Below are 20,846 nucleotides of genomic sequence, written 5' to 3'. Positions count from 1 at the left end.
ATCGTGTGGGAAGCAAGATATTTTTGTTTTCATTTCTCCCACTGAACAAATCAGTAGAGGGTGACCTCAGTTGAATTACTGTAGCTCTATGATCAGTTCTAAATGTGCTCATCTAAGTAGCTCCATTTTCTATACTTTCTTTTGTCCTGTTCAACTAAGGAAAATGAGGACTAGCTAAAATATCCATAATTCCATTCATCACAAAAAAAAAATAATGAATTTCAATCCAATTCAAAGTGGTCTAATGAATGTAACCTGCATCTCCTAAGAAAGAATATTGACAATCATATCATTGGAAAAGACCGCCAAGAGTGTCTACCAACCACAACATTGCCCAATAAACCAAGTTCCTTAGTATCACAACTCTACATTTCTTGAACACCTCCAGGGGCTGTTAACCACACCACCTCCCCGGGCAGCCTGTTCTGATGCCTCATGTTTCTTTTGGAGAAGAATTTTTTTCCTAATATCCAACCTGAACCTGTCCTCATACAATTTGAGGCCAATCCCTTTTGTCCTGTCACAGTTACCCAGAAAACAATTTTCTCTCAGGTAGTTGTAGTAGGCAATAAGGTCTCCCCTGAGCTTCCTCTAATCCAGACTAAAGAATCCCATTTTCCTCAGCCATTCGTCATAAGACCTGGGCTCCAGTTGCCTCAACAGCTTTCCAACAATGTAGCAAGAAAATCACTACTGCCTTTCCTTAAGTATTTCTATATTGAGGACAAAATGGCTCCTGTTAAGCTTCATTTTCACCCACATGCTTTTATCCGTTAGATAATACTGTTTTTCCTGGTACTGCACTGATATGTTTACCCTAAAGTCAGTAGAAGTCCAATTTCTTCATAAATATTCCTCTCATTCTCTATTGTGTCCTTTCATCCCTTCCTTCTAAAAGTAGTACTTTAGAGCTCACCACCTTTTTGACTGGACATATTTATTGCTCCTTGCAAATTCATGTTATACGCTGCAATTTTTTCCTCTTTCTCCAAATGTCAGGCTGACACACGACCTGACTTTCAGAGCTCTAACTGCCTTTTCATTTTAAGTATTTACAGTTTTTTCTGACACTGGGATCAACGCCCTGCTTGTCCTGCATTATTATAAACTGGGCAGCTTCCTTTGGTTGGCTTTGTTTTAGCATAGTACCAACAATAACTGTTTTCCAGAATTGGTACCATGCTGTCACACATATGAACCACAATCCATTTTCTTCTTCTCAAGGATGCACTGTTAGAGAATCTCAAACTCATCTAAAAGTTTGCTGAGTTTATGATTTTAATTCTTGGTATCTTACTTTTCAGCCTTCTGTAACAGAATAATTCAGTAGAAAGGGACCTTCAAAGGTCATTAAGCCCAACTGCCTGACCACTCCAGGGCTTACAAAAATTTAAAGCACGTTATTAAGGGCATTATTCAAATGCCTTTTGATCACTGACAGACTTGGGGCATCACCTACTCCTCCAGAAAGCCTATTCCAGTGTCCGACCATTTCCATGGTAAAGAAGTTGTTCCTGATGCCCAGTCTGACTCTCCACTGGCTCAACTTTGCTCATTCCCTTCCTGCAATTGGTTCCCAGGAGCAGAGACCAGCACCTTTCCTCTGCTTTCCCTGCTCAGAGAGCTGCAGACAGCACGAACATTGTCTCTCAGCCTCTTCTTCTTCATGCTTTCTTTGCCAAGTTAACCTTAAAAATACTAAAAATATGAAGTTTTTTTCAAGTCGGTCCTATTCTCATTCAAGTTGGTCTTCTGTCTTACAACACACCTTTCGCTTCAGGTGAAATAAAGTTCCTTCTAAACTACGGTTGCTTTATACTACACATTTCCAAAGAGGTACAATTCCAAGGAGATCATTACCCTCTTTTTTTTTTTTTCGCCCAGTATGCTTATTGAGCAGCTGCAGTCATCACTGACACCCATGAATCAGGAGACCTGTTCAGTCCCAGAGTTTCTAATTCTAATCTCGATCTGTGTAATCAGCATCACGGTTGCACAAGGCAGTTCACACCAGCTGGCTGCTGCCCAGCACTTTTCAGAGGTTCCGTATTTAACAGGTGATGTGCTGAATATAGCTCAAGCCAAAATCACCAGGAGAAAAACTGAGGGAATTTCCAAAACTAGCAGTCTTCTAGCTAGCTTATATACAAAAAATAAGCAAACATAATAAAGTGACTTAGCCATTGAAGGATTTACGTTTCCTGCAGAGATGTAGCACAGAAAGTTAATAAGGCAAAAATAATGGGATTTGGATCAACGCTATGGCCCCCAGCAGAGCAGTTACAAAGTACAAACTTTCTTCTTCTCCATCCCGATCTGAGTTTGATACGAGTTGGACTGAAACAGCTGACACCTCCCTCCTGGCACTCAGCCACTCCTGTGAATAGAGCTGTTGATCTCATTACAGTTTCTAGTAATTTATAATAGACACATCAATTGTTATCAGCATTATTTGTGACACTTGGAAAGGAAGTCATGAACTGGAAAGTTGTGGCCTCTAAGCAGCCCCTTCTCCTACAGAAGAGATCCCCTCACATCAGAGTTGGCAAATAGCACTGGACGTGGGTACAGCAACACTGACACTGATAGATTCAATTCTGTTTTGATGGCAATCCAAAATCTCTATCAGCAAATTAAATCATGCTAAAGAAATAAATCTACTCTTTTAAGAGGTCACTTTATAATTAATTATACTCCAGCTTTTAAACCATTTTGCAGAGTGCAGCTCTCTGTAATATAATTATCTCACAAACTGCATTTTACAGCAAATCTGCATTGGGAAGTTTAGTCTGGAATGCCAAAAGTGAGAATACTTTAACGTGAAGTTCCAGTAGGTGTTTATAACACGTGTAGAAAAAAGCAAGAAATAAAAACTATACAGCCTTGAGACTAAAATTAATGAGACCATAAACAGAAATTAGCAAGCTGGCAGTTCTCTCAATGTTAACCTTCGTGCTGAGTGCATCACTACAGGTCTTGTTCAGATGCCTGAATCAATACACCTTGTTTCCCACAACAGAGATCTTCCACAGCATAACCATGGACCCCCTCCAGCCCCACCATCCTACAGGAATCCTCAGCAGCTCCCAGCATAGCCCTTGTGGTCCCAGAACCCATCACAGCTGGAAGGCACTGCTCAATTAACGGGGGGGATTTCCTTTTCCTATGGGCAGTGGGTACAGGGTGTGGAGAGGTCTATCCACTGAGAGCTAAGCTCAGGACAAGGCACGCACACAGGGGCTGGTGCCAGTATATCTGGTAAGGTAGTTAAAGAACAAGCACTAGTCCCACCCACCAAACCACAGCTCCAACAACTAGCCCAGGACTTCAGTAAGAGATTCAGTTAAACCTCTGAGAGAAATCCAGCAGTCTTCAATGGGAATTCTGTTCCATGTTATGCAAAAAGATCATTCCCTATTTTGCAATAAAAAGCAAATAGAAAATAACAAGGCTGAAAATAGATTGTCCTATAGGAAATTCTGACGTTCCTGATGGCTTTCTGTAAGTCAGAAGAGTAGGACTGTAAGACTACTAAATCATATTCATTTCATACCATTATAGAATGGTAGTGTAAAATAGTAAATCAAAATCTCAGACATGAAATATTAACTAAGTTTTTTAAAAAATGTATGTTGTAATGAAAATAAACACAATCACATTTGAATAATCAATAAAATAGGTATTGTTAGGACAAAAATGAGATCTTTTTCCTCCAAATACAAACATGCCCACAACAGATGTTTACCAAAAAAGCATACAACTTCCTGCCATTGTTTTTCAGGCAGAGAGGCACTGTACAGTTTTAAATAACTTCAAGGCAATATCCAGATTTCATAGTACTATAATCCACGCATAACACGAGAGTTTCCACACATTTAAGATGGATGTCATTCAGCTTGACCAAATCCAACCTTGGCATGATCCTCAGAGCCCCTTAAACCGATAGAGCTCTGCACATACAACAAGCACAGACTTTTGTTCCCAGTGTGCACCCAGTCAGAGCACTGAGCACAGTATTTACAAGTAGTCCATAGCAAGAACAACTTGTAATCTCCAACTTCTTGCTCATCTTCTGTATTTTCTGGCTGCCAATTTAAACAACATGCTATGCAGGAAATTTGTGGGCACAACTTTCTTTACAACTGAAACCAAAATAAAATATATATCAGACATTAACTATACATGAAAACTCTGGAATTTTATTCCTTCACTGCACAGGTCAAATTTTATAATACTTCCTACCTCTATCAAATTCTGCATTTGTGAGAAAATCCTCAGTGAAAAGCAGTATTTAAGGCTCTCTTTATGAATGTTATTAATTCATGGTTCAAATATATTTGAGTCAGAGATCCATCAGAATTAATTCCCCTACTTCCAGTGATCAAGCAGCCAGCTAATGGCATCCTAGAAGTTCTCCAAACATCCTCACATAGGCAGGTGCTTTTCCCATGTACTCCAATGCAATATATATACACACACAAAGGAGTTCACACTTTGGACAAACCAATGAACTCGAGTTAGAATCAGAGAACAGTACCAAGAAACACAAGTTGTCTCATAACTTACTGAAGCCTCCTCATTTCCTTACAACAAACCAAAGCTTGCCTGCAATGTTGAGCCTACCAAACTAAAAGAGAAAATGACTGAACTCTTAAGATCTGATAACAACAAAACAACCACGTGGTTTTCCAGTTAAGGAAGGGAGTCTAGAAGGTTTTATAAGCCAATCTATCTCACAATATTTTAATTAGATTGCTCTGGACATGAGGTCACGCAGCAAGGCACTGCACAGTTTTGACTCTTTTGGGTTCTATCAATATAATTCAACAACTCTTGTAGATGCGATTGAATTGTCTAGCCAGAACAGAGGTTTGGTAAAAGTTTGAAAATCATTCTTCAGCTATTCACACTCCATCAATGATGATGGAGAGCTTGTCAGTAAAGACTGCAGAAACATAAATGTGAAACACCTTGTAGCGGCCAGCCCACAAGACACACAAGTATCATCTAACAGTACAATTGACACATAGTGCTGTCCGTTCAGTATTAATTCACACTGAACTACTGTCACCAAAATGGCCTGATAAAGCAGTTATGTATCCTATAACCACAATACCAGTCTCGTGGGATGGCCAGCAGTCCCTGGCCACATCAAAACAGAATCAATCTGTGTTAAGGCACTAATGCTTATTCAGTGGAGACACAGAGTACATATACTGGCAGTTAGCATGAAAAGTATCAAAACCCCAGAACTGTTTCTATGAGAAGTACTGGGTGCATACGTCCCTAATGATATAAATAAAACCACCACATAGTTTTTAAATGATGAAGCAGAAGTGTAAGGCTACAATGGTTTAAAAGAGATATTTAGAATAACTCAGATAATCGTATCAATTCCACTGATTCCAAAAAAGAGCAACAGTACAGAAGCCATAATTTCAAAATGCAACTTCAGAAAAATACTAACTGCAATCTGATTTTATTTTCTGTATTCAAATTTGTTTGAATACATACACTGAGTACTGTCTATTAAAAAGCCCATACAACAATTTTCCAAATATCTCATTTGCAATTTTGTTCTGTCGTTGAGAAATTCAAGCACTGCAGCTGTGAATGCTGTTAAATCTGCCTACTTTTCGGACCATTTGCAGTTGCACAAAAATACATTAGAGTTGCTGAATTCTTCCAGCCATATTTCTATTAGATTACAGATACTTCTGCTCAGTCCCCCACCTCAATTCTCATTGTTGGGGCTTCAGGTTATGTAATAGGCTGTGATTTAAGACATTAATACGTAATACAAGCAGATATACCATTTAAAAAGGTCTTACCAAAGGTATACAGTGCTGCAGAGGATATTCTCTGGATGCTGTCTGTTCTGTCACCATGTGTGCATAGGTTACACTAGATGTTTGATGAAAACACATAGCTATAAAAAAAGTCTGTACTAACTGTAATCTCTCCTACTCCTTTAATCCCCCATGATCTTTTTAATAAGCCTTTCCCATAGAAATAGAATAAAATGATATTTTTATGATAAGAAATAGCACATAGTCCTCCATATGAAGTGTTAGTAATTATGCATTTCAACAGAGCATTTCTATTATTTATTTCTGAACGTCCATAAAAGATCAATACACCAGTCTTAAAATATATGTTAAAATATATCAGCATCAACAGGAAATCACAGCCTAGTATATGATTCACTGCATGAGAATTCCAGTATAGTAACTAACCAAGAAAACAGCTATAGCAAGTCATTAATCACAAATAAATGAAATTACCTTGAAACAATTTGAAATTCACTGAATAGCACAAACATTTACTTCTTATGAAAAATCGTAACTCTCTCCATTTTAGGCCTTAGGTAAAACAAAATAAAACAATTTGAAGTTAAACTGAACAAAAACCCTTTGTATTTAGGAGCAGAATAAGCCCCTCCAAAATGGGACACCTCAGCTTTCTGCTTAAGGATCTACCACGTGCCACAGTGCCACTTCTGTATGACAATTATTTTACTACACGCTTCACTTTACTAGGGTAAGCAAAAGTAACTTTGGATGCAAAGAGTCCTTTGTCCTGCTAGGAGAAAAATCTTCCCATGGGCAGATCCCATTGCTCTACAAGATTTCCCTACCTTTGGGCTGAGCAGCAGCAAGCCCACCTCTCCAAAAAGCAGCGGCTTCTTTACAGAGATGCCTTTCCATGCCAAAGGAAATTCGGTTTCAGAGAGGACACAGTGTAAGAGCAGACTAGGTGAGCACACACTCTTGCACCCAGCAGAGCAGGCAGTGCCAGGCAGCAGCACAGATGGGGGGTGTGGAGTAAGGGCTGCATGCCAGTGCTCTGAGCCTCGGTAAGAGACTGAATCCAAAGGATGAGTGTGTGCTAGCTACAGAGAGTGGTAACAAGGAAAACCCCTAGCCCTTTCCTGCATCTATTACTTCTCAAAGCCTTTTGAAATCAATATCCAAACAGCGGCTACACAGGTAGGAGAATGTTACTGAAGCCCAGAGCTGCAATTCCTTATGCAGTACAAAACCACGGTCCTCTTCCAGAGGAAGATGCAAACCAACGTAGGCACTTCACCTTGAATGGATGTGTCAGAACTAAAAACGTCCATGCAGAATGCATCTATTTATTGAACTCTTCTGTACAAATAGCAAAAGTACAAGGAAAATAAGTTAAAATCAGCAGCCTTCCCCCCCGTGGCCTTCTACTTCATTCCTTAAAAAGGTACAATTTAAAAGCTCCCAGTGCTCCAGCTAAATGTCACCCAGGGGGGCATCTTCAGGATGCAAAGCATTCCACAGCAAAACAAGATTCAAATACGTACAATTTGACATTAAGCAGAGAAAAAATGGAAGGCAGTAAATACATACAAATTAAAGCAAGATTGTAAGACTTCCTCAGGATTGTTAACTTATCAAACTTCCGTGGTTCAACAACAACTGAAACATAGGTCTCGCAATGGAACTTCACTACAAATTATCCGAAAGCTAAGAAGAGCTTAATACAGCCCAGGCACCTCAAGATTCCAGCATTTCATGTGTTGCCTAGGACCATACTCTACCATAAGCAGTCTAATCAAAACACTCTGCAGAACAGGAACTTATTCCCATTCTCTGGTTTTACTGTAAACTCTTCAGCATCATTAGGTAGGAATTAGAAAACAGCATTAGCATAATTATACATATGACCCAAGGTTATCTACAATGGAAAAAAGCAAAAATCCTTCCAAATCAAGCGAGGTTCTGGATCATGTAGCGAATAAGCACATATGTGGATAATCATGAGAAATGCCTATCTCACAGTCACTCCACTAACAGTTTTCCAGCCTCCAACCCCTTTTGTCAGCTTCCCTCACCCTTGGGAACAATCTTTGTTGCCTGCTCTGACTTCATGCAGATTATATATCTGAATATCTGAAAAGGACTTCTAAAGATGTTCAACTCATTCACATGAAAAAGTCACTTCCTACCATGGCTTACATCTCAATTTTGGATGAAAGAGGATTGTGAATAATTCTAACCCCACTGAATCTACACATTAATAACTCATGTACGTCTATGACTAACCAAACACGTCTCCCTGCAAAAAGAAGCTCTGCAGCACACTATGAAAGTGTGGTTAGCTGGTTCTTACAGCACAACAAAGAGTAAGGGCAATCTTGATGACTTCAAAATTAAGAAAAGGGTAAATTCTATCAGAATCCTGGTAATTCCTTGGAAACAAAAAAGTCAGTCAGGTGGTCTGACATTTTAAGCACTTGTAAAAATAACATTTTTTTCTTTTCATCAAAACAGACAGATTCTGAGTGAATTCACTTGCTAACAGTTGACGCAGAAGTGCTAAGCTTGAGATCCAACTCACACAGCAAGGGGAGAAATTTGTGGCTTGTTACGAATTGTTGACCCAGTGCACAAAGACTTTATGCACAGTTATCCACATAATTGTTCCTATTTAATACTTGACTTCTCTTCTGAAACTACTAATAGAGTTGTCAGAGTGGCAAGGTTTGTTCAGCTGTCCTGTAAAAAGCTAACAAGCAGTATAAACACCTACTGCATTTTTACAGGCCAACAAATAGCTTATCATGAGATTACAATTAGACTAATGCGATCAAATTCAAAGCAAAGACCTAGAATGGCAAAGGTTCCCTGTCTCATTAGCAGTCTCCTGCAGCAACTCGTTAGTCAACAAACAGTTTGCTTAGCATCCTGTTCCTCAAATAGTTTTGTCACCAAGCAGAGTATTTCCATCAACATTATGTGAGGCTGAAATAACTCAGTGGGGGAGAAACTCCAAAGAAAACAAGGCCAAAGTCAATGGGCCCTGAAAAACAGGCTACACGCTTATCATGAATATAAATCAGTAATTAACGACTTTCCAAGTTTCCATGAAATCCCAATATTTGGCGAAGAGCATTCTATGTCACATTTTAACCTCCTCTGGCATAAGTCATCGTGCTTTAATTAAACACAGAATGCAGACCTCATCCCTGGGAGATGATGCCGCTCATTGCCTCTCTTTCCATAAACCAGTATGGAAACAAACCACCAGAGAAATACAGAGAGACCAGGACAGCTATGCAGTTATGAGGCTGAGCTTCCCAGTCACCACCTCAGCAGTCAGCTCCCAAACAATTCCTGCAGATGAAGTCACTTCAAGCTTGGCTCCCTGCGGGCAAGCAGGAAGCCATCCCTCTCTCTGCTGGTGTCTTCTGGATCAGCAGGCTGCGTTTGCTGGCAAGCACGAGACTGCTTACACACTTGTAATTGCCTTCAACTCCAGAAGAAAAAAAGAACAGAATAAAAAGAATAAAAATCCTTACCTGAATATCTTGTTCACATTGTAGTTCTCTGTGGGACAGCCCCACCAACCTTGGGAAACTATAGCAGCTAACCTACATAGTGCAAATAGCAGACAGCTATTCACTCACGTGCTGTTTACAACTGCCCTTAGTAGATAACTCCACATAATAATGACATTTCTGTGTAAAACCATTTTGCCCAGTCATCAATCACTTCTCTACCGAGAAGCTAAGAAAAAATATGGGTATAGTAAGTAAGTAAAAATCATGCTGGTAGAGAAAAACATAATGCTTGAAAATATGATGTCAAGATATTCAATTTATTTTCCTAGTACATCTCCCCTCAAATCTACCAGTTCAGGGAAGTCAAGACATATTACAATAAATGATAAACAAGGATAGGAATGGAACCAAAACCAGGGGCTTAAGTCAGTACTTTAATCTAGTAATTCTCAAGTTTAATTGTGTCCCCTTAAATTCCAAAGGTGATGAAAAACCACACTCATTCATTTAAAAAAAAAAAAAAGCTTATTTTTAATAAGTGTTCCTAGACTCCAAGCTGAAAACACTACTGCTATATTAAACACATTAAGTTTATTGTACATGAAGCCAACCAAAATTCTTTCAAGGCTGCTTAAAAAAAAAAAAAAGTACAGCTACCAAACAGTGAAGATTTGCACATCTTAGGAATATATCTTTTCTGACAACAGCCGGTTCAAATATCATGGTGTAAGTGCATAACACAAAACCTACAGTACTGGGAATCCAGTGCTGCAGCCTCTTCTGTCTTGACAAGCAATTTCTGGGGCCTAAGAACATTGTACAATAGCAGCAGTTGTCCTCAGGAGTCCTTCCTGAGAAAGAAGACTGACAGAAGCGTTAAAGGTACAACTCATCCTACAGCCTGCACCCATGGAAAATGGATAAGCTAACAGAGGGCACACATACATTTTTAAATGCTTGAAGCACCGTATTCTAATGTGCATTTACTGTTGGTATTGAAAAACGAAGCAAGGAAAACCCACTCCACATATCCGTGCAGCTCTAGACAGACTGCTACTCAGAAGCAGTATTTTACGCTGTAAGCTACCACATATCTAATTCCCCTGTCATTACCAGGGATTTTTCTTCCAAAGTACTTTTCAGCCAAGTTCTGAGCACTGCCTGAAGTGTCTCAATGCGTGAAGCCTCATGTCTTTTCCCTCTGCTCAACATTCCTTTACATCTTTCAGGGGGATCAGCGCCACAAGGTAACTCAGGGTATGACTCTCTGCAGCCATTCCTCAGACTTAGTTAAGCCCTCTGTACTACTCTTTCTTCCAGCAAAACATTTCACTGATGCTGCCAGCTCTTAGCTCCTTAGCTAAGAGGGATATGTGCTACTGCAGGTGTTAAATGGGGAGTGAGAGAAAGACAAGCTCTGCAGGAAATATCTGTTATACAGGGGAAACTAATTCCTTTAACCAAGGCAAATACTCACAAAACGTTAGGTATCTTTCAACTTGTGTAGAAAAAATAACAAAAATCTCAATTAGATATCGCACGGGGTTCAAAAGTTGAAGAAATCACACAGTGTAAGTTTAGCTTTTAGTACAAAAGTCATGAATGTATATCATTAAATGATCTTTAGTGATAAATATCTTCACCTAAACTAACAGGGACTTTTCAGAAGTGCATCAAGAGGAATATTTCACTCAGGCATCTGTGGTTGTGTGCATTCCTTCTCACTGAGGAAGAACATACAGTTTGAGAAAAAAACAGAAGAAAGACTCTATGTTTAGTCAGGCACCTCTATGAATGCTAAATAAGGGAGGGTGCTCTGAAACTGGTGAAATCCTTGGAATATCCACGCTGGCCATACAGTGTACATAGCATCAGTCCAATATTAATGAGGCAGCATTCAACTACCACAGCTTTCTTTAAGGACTGGGCAATAGAACTATTCTTCAGGTCACATTCCTTTTCAAACAAAAAATCAGCAAAAATTTCATTTCTAAAGAAATTCTTTGTTTCACGGCCCCATTCAAAACCTGGCTAATTGATGGGACTGATTTATCAAAGCCTCGATTTAAAACAAAATATTACTTTTTAAATTTGAGTGTAGTTAACAATAGTGGAAAATGAGCAAAGTTACCTCACTGAATTGCAATCCTCATCGTTGATGGTATTTTGGGCAGTGTTGAACATAAAGCTTTTAAAGATTTTAAGACAATTGCAGATAACTGGCTCCCTAGGGCAGTGGGTAGAAGGAAGACTGGTTAAGATCAAACAAACAAACAACACACAGCAGCATCATTGTAAGAGAGACTAAATTCACATCCTCTCTCTGAATCCTTTGGCCTCATATAATAATAATGAAAATCTCTGTCCCTCTTTTGAATTCTTTTTCACCTTCCTTGTTTGAGGTATTGTTTCCCTTAACAGCAAAAGAACTGTAAATTATCTGCAAACAAAAATGTTTGCTAATGATAATGTTCAAGCACTTTGCTAGTGGAAACAAGCAAGGATCTTCTCCAAGCATACCCCAAATCCCTTCTGGTTCATAATCAACACAGCTCTGCACTACTGAGTCATCAAGAGGGACCAGTTTTATTTGCAAAATTCAAATGTTGATTCCAAACAACACAGCCTTACTGACATTGGAAACAGACACGCTAATTAGGGCAAATAATACTTCAATAGCTAACTGGAAGATATGCTTTCTCTTACAGATCCTGCCTTAAGAGTTCTCCTAAGCAAACCAAAGGGTGTCCTACACAAGTGCAGTTTTTGTACAAATGTCTTCAATCTGTTTTTTTGTTGTTTTTTAAATCACCTTCTACTGCAATGTCCCACTTAATTCTGTTTAAATACCTATGCTGTTTAAATGCCTTTGCTGTGACTGTGAGAAAACTAGAAAAAAGCATCAATCTTAAGTCAGTTTCTGGGGATTTTTTTAATGCAGTCCCTTGCTAGAACCCAAAGAATAAAGATGGCATGCTGCTAATTAGAGCCACTTAGAGTAAAGATTATTTTACCTGTACCATGTACTTATTCAAATTACACTGTCAGTTTATGGAGGCCTCTATAGAGAATTACTTAAATTTAGCTGAGAACAACAAAAACAAAAAAAATGCTTTACTTTGGTTTTCATGTGTCTTCGGTTTTTAAGTGTGTCCCAAAGTAACCAAAAGCCATAGCTGGAAGATTAAAAAAACATTTTCTTCACCAGCTGTTTGATTTTTTTTCTACCTCTATAGTATTTCCAACTATTTAGTTTTTTTTTTTTTTTTTTTTTTTACCAAAATAATGAAGGCAGAACTTCTGCACTCAGAGGTTTTCATTTCAATAAGCAAGGATAAGCAAGGCAATTTTCATTCAAAATGTATGTTCTGTTGTACTTCCACAAAAGAGAAGAATGTCATTTCTCATTTAAACCCAGATTCCAAGTTATCTAGGTTCTTACATCCTTTCGGAAAACCATAAAGCAGTAAAAACAGCCTCAGTTTGCTCAATGCTCAGCAGAGTGAGATTCCTTGTCCTACCTGAGACCTGACTGCAAAGTTTAAATGCAAAGTCTGCTCAACTCCTGGTTTCCATTCTTAATTTTAACCTGGCACATACAAGGGCTGCTCCATAATTCTAACACCTCTTGTTTTATTATGTTGGCCCACAACGTCAGAAGTGAATGTTGGTGGTAAGGCAGTAGGGGCTGAACCTTCCTACCAATATTCCCTTGCATTTTATTGCCATGTGACAGCAGTGGGACAGTCTGACAAAATGGAATCTGACATGAAAACGTGAATGAAACAAGGAGGTGGAAGTGAAATCTTCCATGTGGAAGAAATGGCACCGCTGACAATTCATTGCTGAATGTTTATGCAGACCCAACAGTGGGTGTTAGGAAAAAATTCTTCTCAGAGTGCTGATGCATTGGCACAGGCTCCCCAGGGAGGTGGTGGAGTCACTGTCCCGGGAGGTGCTCAAGAAAAGACTAGATGTGACACAGGTTAGTGAGCTTGAAGGTGATGGGTTGATGGTGGGACTCAGTGATCTTAGCAGTCTTTTTCAACCTTAAAGATTCTATGATTCTCTATTAGCAAAGCAAAGCAGTGGTGCATCACACAACAGTGGGTCACCTCTGCTGGTGCAGATTGTTATAAGCATGACATTCAGGCACTTGTTCATTGCTGGCAAAAATGAATTGATAATAGTGGTAATTATGGCAAAAAATAGTCCTCTGTATATGGGAATTTGCTCTCTCAAATAGCATTGTGTTCTTTGTAGCTGTTGAAGTTTCCAAGGAAATAAATAGGAGGCATTATTTTCAGAGCAACCTACATACATTTTCTGAGGTTGCTGCATCTGTTTCTCCTTTTACATTGTTTTCCTCACACAGGGTATTTACAACCCTTAAGTTCAGAAAACACTTTAATATATTTAGATAAAAGATACGGAGCACTGTTCTTAAGAAATCAAGCTATGTGAAACCAGCTTTGACAGCTGTGTTAAAAACCTTCTCCACCCACTTCTTTTGTTGGAAGAAACAAAACTGATACTGAGGCAAAGTTACAGATTAAAATTTTATGCTGAAATTTATAAGAAAGTTTTTCTTAGAAAACCTCTTCTTTCAACAGCATGAGCAACTTGGCCAAGTGCGATTGCTAAGTTAGTTCATCTCATGGTGTAAAACTTTAATTTCATTTGCTGCCCTTGTTACTATGACCCTAGCAATATTCCATAAATATTTAGGTAGCTTTCCACCAGCATGCTTCCAGCTTTTGAATACTAATGCTAGCTGTAGCAAAGAAGAAAAGGAATTGCTGTAATGGACCATGGAGCTAGCTATGAATATCTAACCTGCTGTTTATCAGGGATCCTGTTTGCTAGAATTAAAGCAGCCATTACTAGCACAAGGGAACCCATCACATTCTTAATGAATTGTGAGGCTGTGTTGGGAAAATAACAGATATCTTTACCTGAGTAACCATTAATGTTGTATCAACTAGAAAAGAAAAATCAATAGCTGTATAAAGCCTAAGGTCTAAGAACAGGAAAACAAGACTGGCATGCATACAGAAAACCTTACCAGTAAAGAAATCAAAGAGTTTCTGGTTTGCTCTGCATCTCATCACAGTGCCTGAAAGATTATCAACAACTTTAGAAGTATCCTTTGATATAAGTACAGTCACAGTACAGGGACCTGACCTTTTACTACATATATTCCTCCGTTCTGCAACACCCCAAGCTCAGCAGACATCACAGAAAGGTTTTTCCACTCTTGGCAAAGCAGCAGCATGTAATGGTGTGAGAAGCCTTCCCGCTGCCGCAGCCAGAAGAAAGGCGAGCTGGGGAGCAAAAGCACAGAACACCCCTTGTTCCCTTGGTCAGCAGATGCAGCATCCACTTTCAGTCTCCAAGGGGACAGGGTCATTCAGTCCATGAAGAGGTATTTTCCTGCCAGCTGCCCAGATCTGTCAGACACAGCAGATGTAGAAGCAATTGTTTGTCCCAGCAATGAGAAGTGCTGAGCATAAGTAACCATTAGCACTGAAAGAAAAGCAGAGGAAAAGCTGCCAAAATTCATCTCTACCTTGCTCCTTGCTTTTGCTAGAACCTTATCTAGAGTTTAGTCACTTTTTGTCTCCACTACTGAAATTACCTTTAAAATTACCTTGTTACACAACTATGCTTTCAGAACTGCAGCAACAAGTTGGGAACACTGCAGCACAACTCCTCTTGCTCCAGAGAACTCATGTTACTTCATCTCCAAAGTCAGAACTAACATCCTAATTTTAAAGGCCATCTTCTAACCTTTCCTGCAAATCCAAACCTAGCTCCTTAAATTCCCCCTTTCTTCTGAATGATCCTTGGAAATAAACAGAGCGGAGATTCAGGTGCTAAGCTGCTGTCTTTTACACCCACTAGAATTCAGTAGAACATTCATTTCTGTGTCTTTAAAATCAATGTAACTAAATGTGTGAATGAATGTCCTCCTGACTCCTACCTTTCTTTATTGCCTGGGCTAAAACATAAAGCCTCTAGCTGATAAAAGTACATAAGCAATGACAAGGCAAGTGTAACATTATATTAAAATCAACAAGTAAAATGAAACTACTTTCTTCACATCACGTTAAGAAGCATTTGTACACATAGAATTTCTCCTCTTCTTTGCAAGTAATAATTACATAGAGCTTGTAGTCTGGCCTGCGCTGTTAGCTCAGAACTGTCCTGGCTTGGCCAGCCTAAGCTCCCATTACATGCAGCACACTCCTTCCTTTCTCAAAAGCACATATTTCTTTTCAGATTTAAAAGAGCAAATTTGCTAGCTTCTCTTCCACACTTGAGTTAGCACGTTTCCATATCTTAGGGACTATAATTATGAGCTGGAAGATGGTTCCCCAAATCCTGCTGAAAATTCAGGCTGCTCACTTTACAAACCATTACCTGTACAGACCGCACTGTAAGCGACTCTCTCAAGCCCACTGAAAGACCACCTGCCAAGCACACTGCACAGGGTACCTTTTATTCTCAAAGTTCTGCTGCATGAATAAGAGCGAAGCACACAGCAGAGCTCACAGTAAAGAAAATATAGATCTTTACTATAAATTCCATTCAGCACTGACATAACAAGTACCCAATCAGCAGGGTAAACAGTATAAGTAGGTTAGAAACTCCATCTTATTCAGGCAAAGGAACTCTGTTGCCACTGTTACTGGATTATAAGTTCTCTGTTGTAGACAGAGTTTAGCAGTAAATTTACAGTTCTTACTAGGAGGATTTTCAATTGAAAGATTTTTTTCTTGTGAAATCAAAAGGACACTTAGCACTATTCCTTAGGATTTATTAACTCAGACAAAAAGTATAGCTTCTGAACAGACCAGAGCTTCAGAATACTGAGATGTATTTTCAGAACATAAGCCTCAGCTTAAAATCACCTTGCAACGATACACTTGACTTCCAGTATTTACACATGAAATCAGGCTCTAACACCTACTGCTGTCTAGATGCAAATTCTTTTCCATCTTAATACTGATTCAAGGTTCAAGGGTCTCTGAACTGCAAATAATCTACTCGAGGAAACATACACGCAACTATTAAAAAAAATTGATAATCAGCAATAACTCAGTCAAAAGCCATTCTCTTCAAGTACTGCCCATTTAACTGGTTTTCAGAAATTTAATGACATATTAGGAAGAGTTAACAGTGACAATTCTTTCACTTTGAAGAGCCTAAGATAGTAGGCATTAATAAGTATCAAACCACAGTAGTTTCTTAATGATGCGTCATTCAAAACACTCCATCCAATTGTTTACTGCTTGTTTCTTTTTCAATCCCTGCTTTCCAAAGTAACCTAGCCATTTTCAGACCCATGCAAAGTTTCTAGCAAAATATCTTAATAGAAAACAAGATATCACCATTCAAATGGCATCTTAACCATTCATGTGTCTGGACCCTTCCCTCCAACATCACAACCTTCTTAAATATCAGAAAACAAATACCAAACAAGTATGCACACATGCACCATTAGGCTCTACATCTCCCCATACTACAACCTGCCCATTCAGGAGGTACTATGCTCATGGTATTCTGAGCACACAACATCCCCGTATTAAGCTTTCTTTGAACAAAACCAATCCTTCTGTATGCTATCCCTGCCCTACCATCAAAACTTCAGCAGTTGTGTTGCTGCTGATGCAGACTGAAAATCCTTTCAGTATCATACTCTAGAGCTCTGAATTGGCAGAACGAACTGTAAGTGAAACTTGTAAGCATTGGTACTCAAAAAACAAGCAAGCAAACAAACCACCACAAACATCTACACGTGTACTACTAAGACAGACCATCTTTCAAGCCAGGTTGCATTTACCCATACTTGAAGACCACAAACTTATTAAACACTTCATCAACAACATCAGCTCAGACGTGTCAGCAGCCTGGTTGAAGCAGAAGAGCATAATATATAGAAATCCTCACAAAAACCAGCACTTCAAGTACTCCTGCTGGTTCACTGCACAGAACGGGGAAGCTGCACAGCTTCTGCTGTGCTAACAAGTTCTGGCTCCAGTAAATGCTTGAAACAAAGTCTCTTTTGCTTATCTCCAGAAACATTTGAAGATAAATTAAGGAGTCCATGCCTAGAGGGAATTAATCTGTACATACTGCTCAACACAGCCTCTCTCAGTAAAATTATACCACTAGCTATAACTTTAAATATTGCTAACTATCTCATAGCTGCTGGGTCCTCCTATGACCAGAGCATTGCTATTACTTAGTTTTTCATCGTATGAGTACTTCAGGATTCTTTGGAAATCTAAAAAACACAGCCAACTCCACCGTCTTGTGTAGCACCTCCCAGGTTAGCATCTGTAAATTGGAAAGAGACACAGCTGAGCCTGGCAGCTACTGCCACATACCTCAGTTAAAAATATATATGTACACATAATATATATATGATTTACCCAGCACTTTTATTTCATGCTTAGGTCAGGTTGGGCAGACTGTGTTGACTTCATTAAACTCAAGCATAGGATTGGGGTCACAACCAATTCCACAAACCAATCTTCTAAATTCAGACTTCTGTTTTCTCCCCCATGCTGTCCTTTTCCAGGAAGATCCCCAAATCTTTGGCATAAGAGGCAAAACTACTATAAAAACACACCTGTAGAGATGCAGCAATACGAAGTCAGTAAAACACTCAGATGCTTTCAGACTTTTCTTTTTTAAACCAAAAGCTGCTTGAATCTGCACAGAATATGGAAAAGTCAAACCAAACACATACACAGCACTCACAAAACGAAGGCAGCTTCCAACTAATTTACATTAATCATTAATATCATAATTTTAAACTCTGAACCATTGCTGTACTTGACCTTCTCAGTTAACTTTAACATTCAATTTTACTCATAATTGTGTACCGTAAAGCTGATCTAAACCTTCGAAAGTTTGCTCTTTTTTCAGGTTTCAGGTTTTTTCCTTTGTGGTTCTATACAGTCAAATTATACTGAATAGATATTATGACCTGTACTCACAATCTATCAGATACAAGAGAACAGAAGCCAAGATTCTATTAAAATGATCTTTTTTCTACAACTTTCAATTTATGCAAAGCTAGAAGATTGCATTTAAATTCAGCACTTAGATTCCTTATGTCAGCATTTGAATTATTTGAGGTGAGAATTAGGTGTTAACTCTATTGCTGAATTGCTGCACATGAGGTCTGCTCCAAAACTACATCTTCCTATTTTGTTATGTTGACCTGCAACATCAGAGGTGGATGCTGGTGGTACAGCAGTACAAGTTGAACCTTCCTGCCAATATTCCATTACATGTTGTTGCCATGTGACAGATGGCAGCAGAGAAGCAGTCTGATAAAACGGCATCTGATGTGGAAGAGCATATGAAGCAAAGGTGTAGGATTTAATTCCTCCACGTGGAAAAAACTGCAGTCATTGACATTCATTGATGCTTGCTGAATGTTGAATCTCCATCACTTATGAAGACCAAACAGTGGATGTGAACAGTGAGGCAGCGGGTGATGTGTTTTTAGCAGTGGCAATAGCAAGGTGAAAAACAAGTCATGTTCCTGATGGCCATTCACAGCTGTCACACCTTGAAATTAAGAGTGTTTCAATCAGCTCACCCACATGAACCACCAGATTACAGCCAGGGAACTGTGCATGAAGATAAATATCACCTTCAATGCATTGGAAACAATGGTAGCAACATCACAGTATCATAAAGTTTGTGTCATGGAGGTCCTACAAATGCTCACACGGGAACAGAATGGACATCACATTCAAGTTTCTCAGGAGCTATTGAACCAATACAAGGATGAAAGTAACAATTTTTGGATTGTATATTTTACTGAAGACAAAATGCGGTGTCACCACTACGAGCCCAAATTCCACATAGAAGAAAAAGTTCAAGTCACAGCCCTCAGCAGGTCAAGCAGCATGCAATGTCTTCTAGAACAGGAAAGAAGTGATCCTTCTGAATTTCCTGGAACTGAGACAAACTATTAACTCTGACTGCAACATCACAACATTGACTAAGTCGAAGGCTCAAATTTCCAGAGTCAGGCCAGAGAAGAAGACAGCCATTCTCATGCAACACAGCGATATCAAGTTCCATGCCAGTTAAAAGAGCATGGAGTGTAGTGCTAATCTTGGCTGAAACATCCTACAACAGTCACTATGTAGTCCTGACTTGGCACCTTCTTACTTTCATCTGTTCAGGCCAATGCAAGATGGACAGCATGGGCAACATTTTCCTAGCAAGGCCATCAAAGCAGCTGTGAGACAATGGGGCACTTCCACTGGTGCTGATTTTTATGAGCGCACTATGAAAGCTTTTGTTCATCACTGGCAAAAATGCATAGCAAATGGAAAAGTATTTTGTAGCTTAGAATTTGCTCAATCAAATAGCATTACTATGATTTTTGTATCTGCTGTAGCCTCTAAAGAAATAAGCAGCACTACTTTCGGAGCAACCTACATATTATAAGAATGTATTTTTACTGAAGTAGCTGAGATTCGTATTGGGCTATTCTTGAATTATAAGGATTCAGCCTCAAGTATGTTTGAATTAACTACAAAGCAGCTGCACCTGAAAAACAAACAAGGTCAAGCCAGTGGCAGTTCTATTAGTTAAGTCTAAGACTTATTATGCAAGATATAGAAAGTAAGATCAGATCGGAGTATTTTACTGATTAAAACCTGCAGAATGTAACTACCCTGAGATCCTACAGTTATAAAAAAAACACAACCATAACTTAAATCCAGATCTTTACAATACAAGCTTGTTTTCAAGGTGCAAAATGAATTAAAAATGAAGGATAATTGCTTTCTTTGTTTTAAGTATTTGTGTTATAAGAGGCATGATTCAGATAGACTTCAAAGCTTTTATTGTTTTTTCCCCTTGGAAGGTTATTCTTATTAATTTTTCTCCCTTGTTTTTGTTTGATTTGTTCTGTTATGGATTGAATTCAATGCTGAGAAACAAATTTAATTATTTTGTGTTTGTTTTAATCAGGCCTAAATCTCACTTTATAAATTTAATATAATACATATACAGATCACATGCCTTAGCTGAATGCACATACAGAAAAAGCAGCCAACTCTCCATGTACCCACATGCCTGAAAGGCCATAATCTGTTCCACTTTATGCAGGCAGAGGCACTCGATTCCAACCCTGAGGAGACAGATCACAGATACACGCAAGACAAGGGAATCTGGATCTCTGTTTCTGCTTAGGGTGGAAGGTATCTTCCCTCTGCCCCTGAAGTGGGGCTGCAGGATCATACCCAGAGAGGGGTGGTCAATGGCTCCATGTCTGGATGGAAATCCAGTGACAAGTGATACGTCTCAAGGGTCAGTGCTGGGGCTAATACTCCTTAGAATCTTCATCAGTGACTTTGACAGTCTGTTGACGTCACCAAGCTGTGGGGTGCAGACAATGCACCATAGGGACAGGATGGCACCCAGATGAAGACAGGCTTGAACAGTGGGCCCAGGTGAGACTCATGAGGTTCAACAAATCCAAATGCAAGAT

General features: G+C 39.1%; 1 protein-coding gene across 12 annotated transcripts in view; it reads right to left on the bottom strand.

Annotated features, from left to right (window-relative positions):
• GRID1 (glutamate ionotropic receptor delta type subunit 1) overlaps positions 1–20,846 on the bottom strand; it is a 574,706-nt gene that overhangs the window by 339,563 nt on the left and 214,297 nt on the right. The window contains exon 1 of one of the 12 annotated variants that reach the window (XM_090144803.1): positions 5,832–5,899. The exons of the other annotated variants lie outside the window; for them this stretch is intronic. The gene's annotated coding sequence lies outside the window, so the exon portion shown is untranslated. Of the gene's footprint in view, positions 1–5,831; positions 5,900–20,846 lie in introns of those variants that run through there. 12 annotated transcript variants of the gene reach the window in all.

Source organism: Phasianus colchicus, chromosome 8 (assembly GCF_987193195.1).
Source record: "Phasianus colchicus chromosome 8, bPhaCol1.hap1.1, whole genome shotgun sequence".
NCBI lineage: Eukaryota > Metazoa > Chordata > Aves > Galliformes > Phasianidae > Phasianus > Phasianus colchicus.
This window is presented reverse-complemented; position numbering and strand designations above follow the sequence as displayed.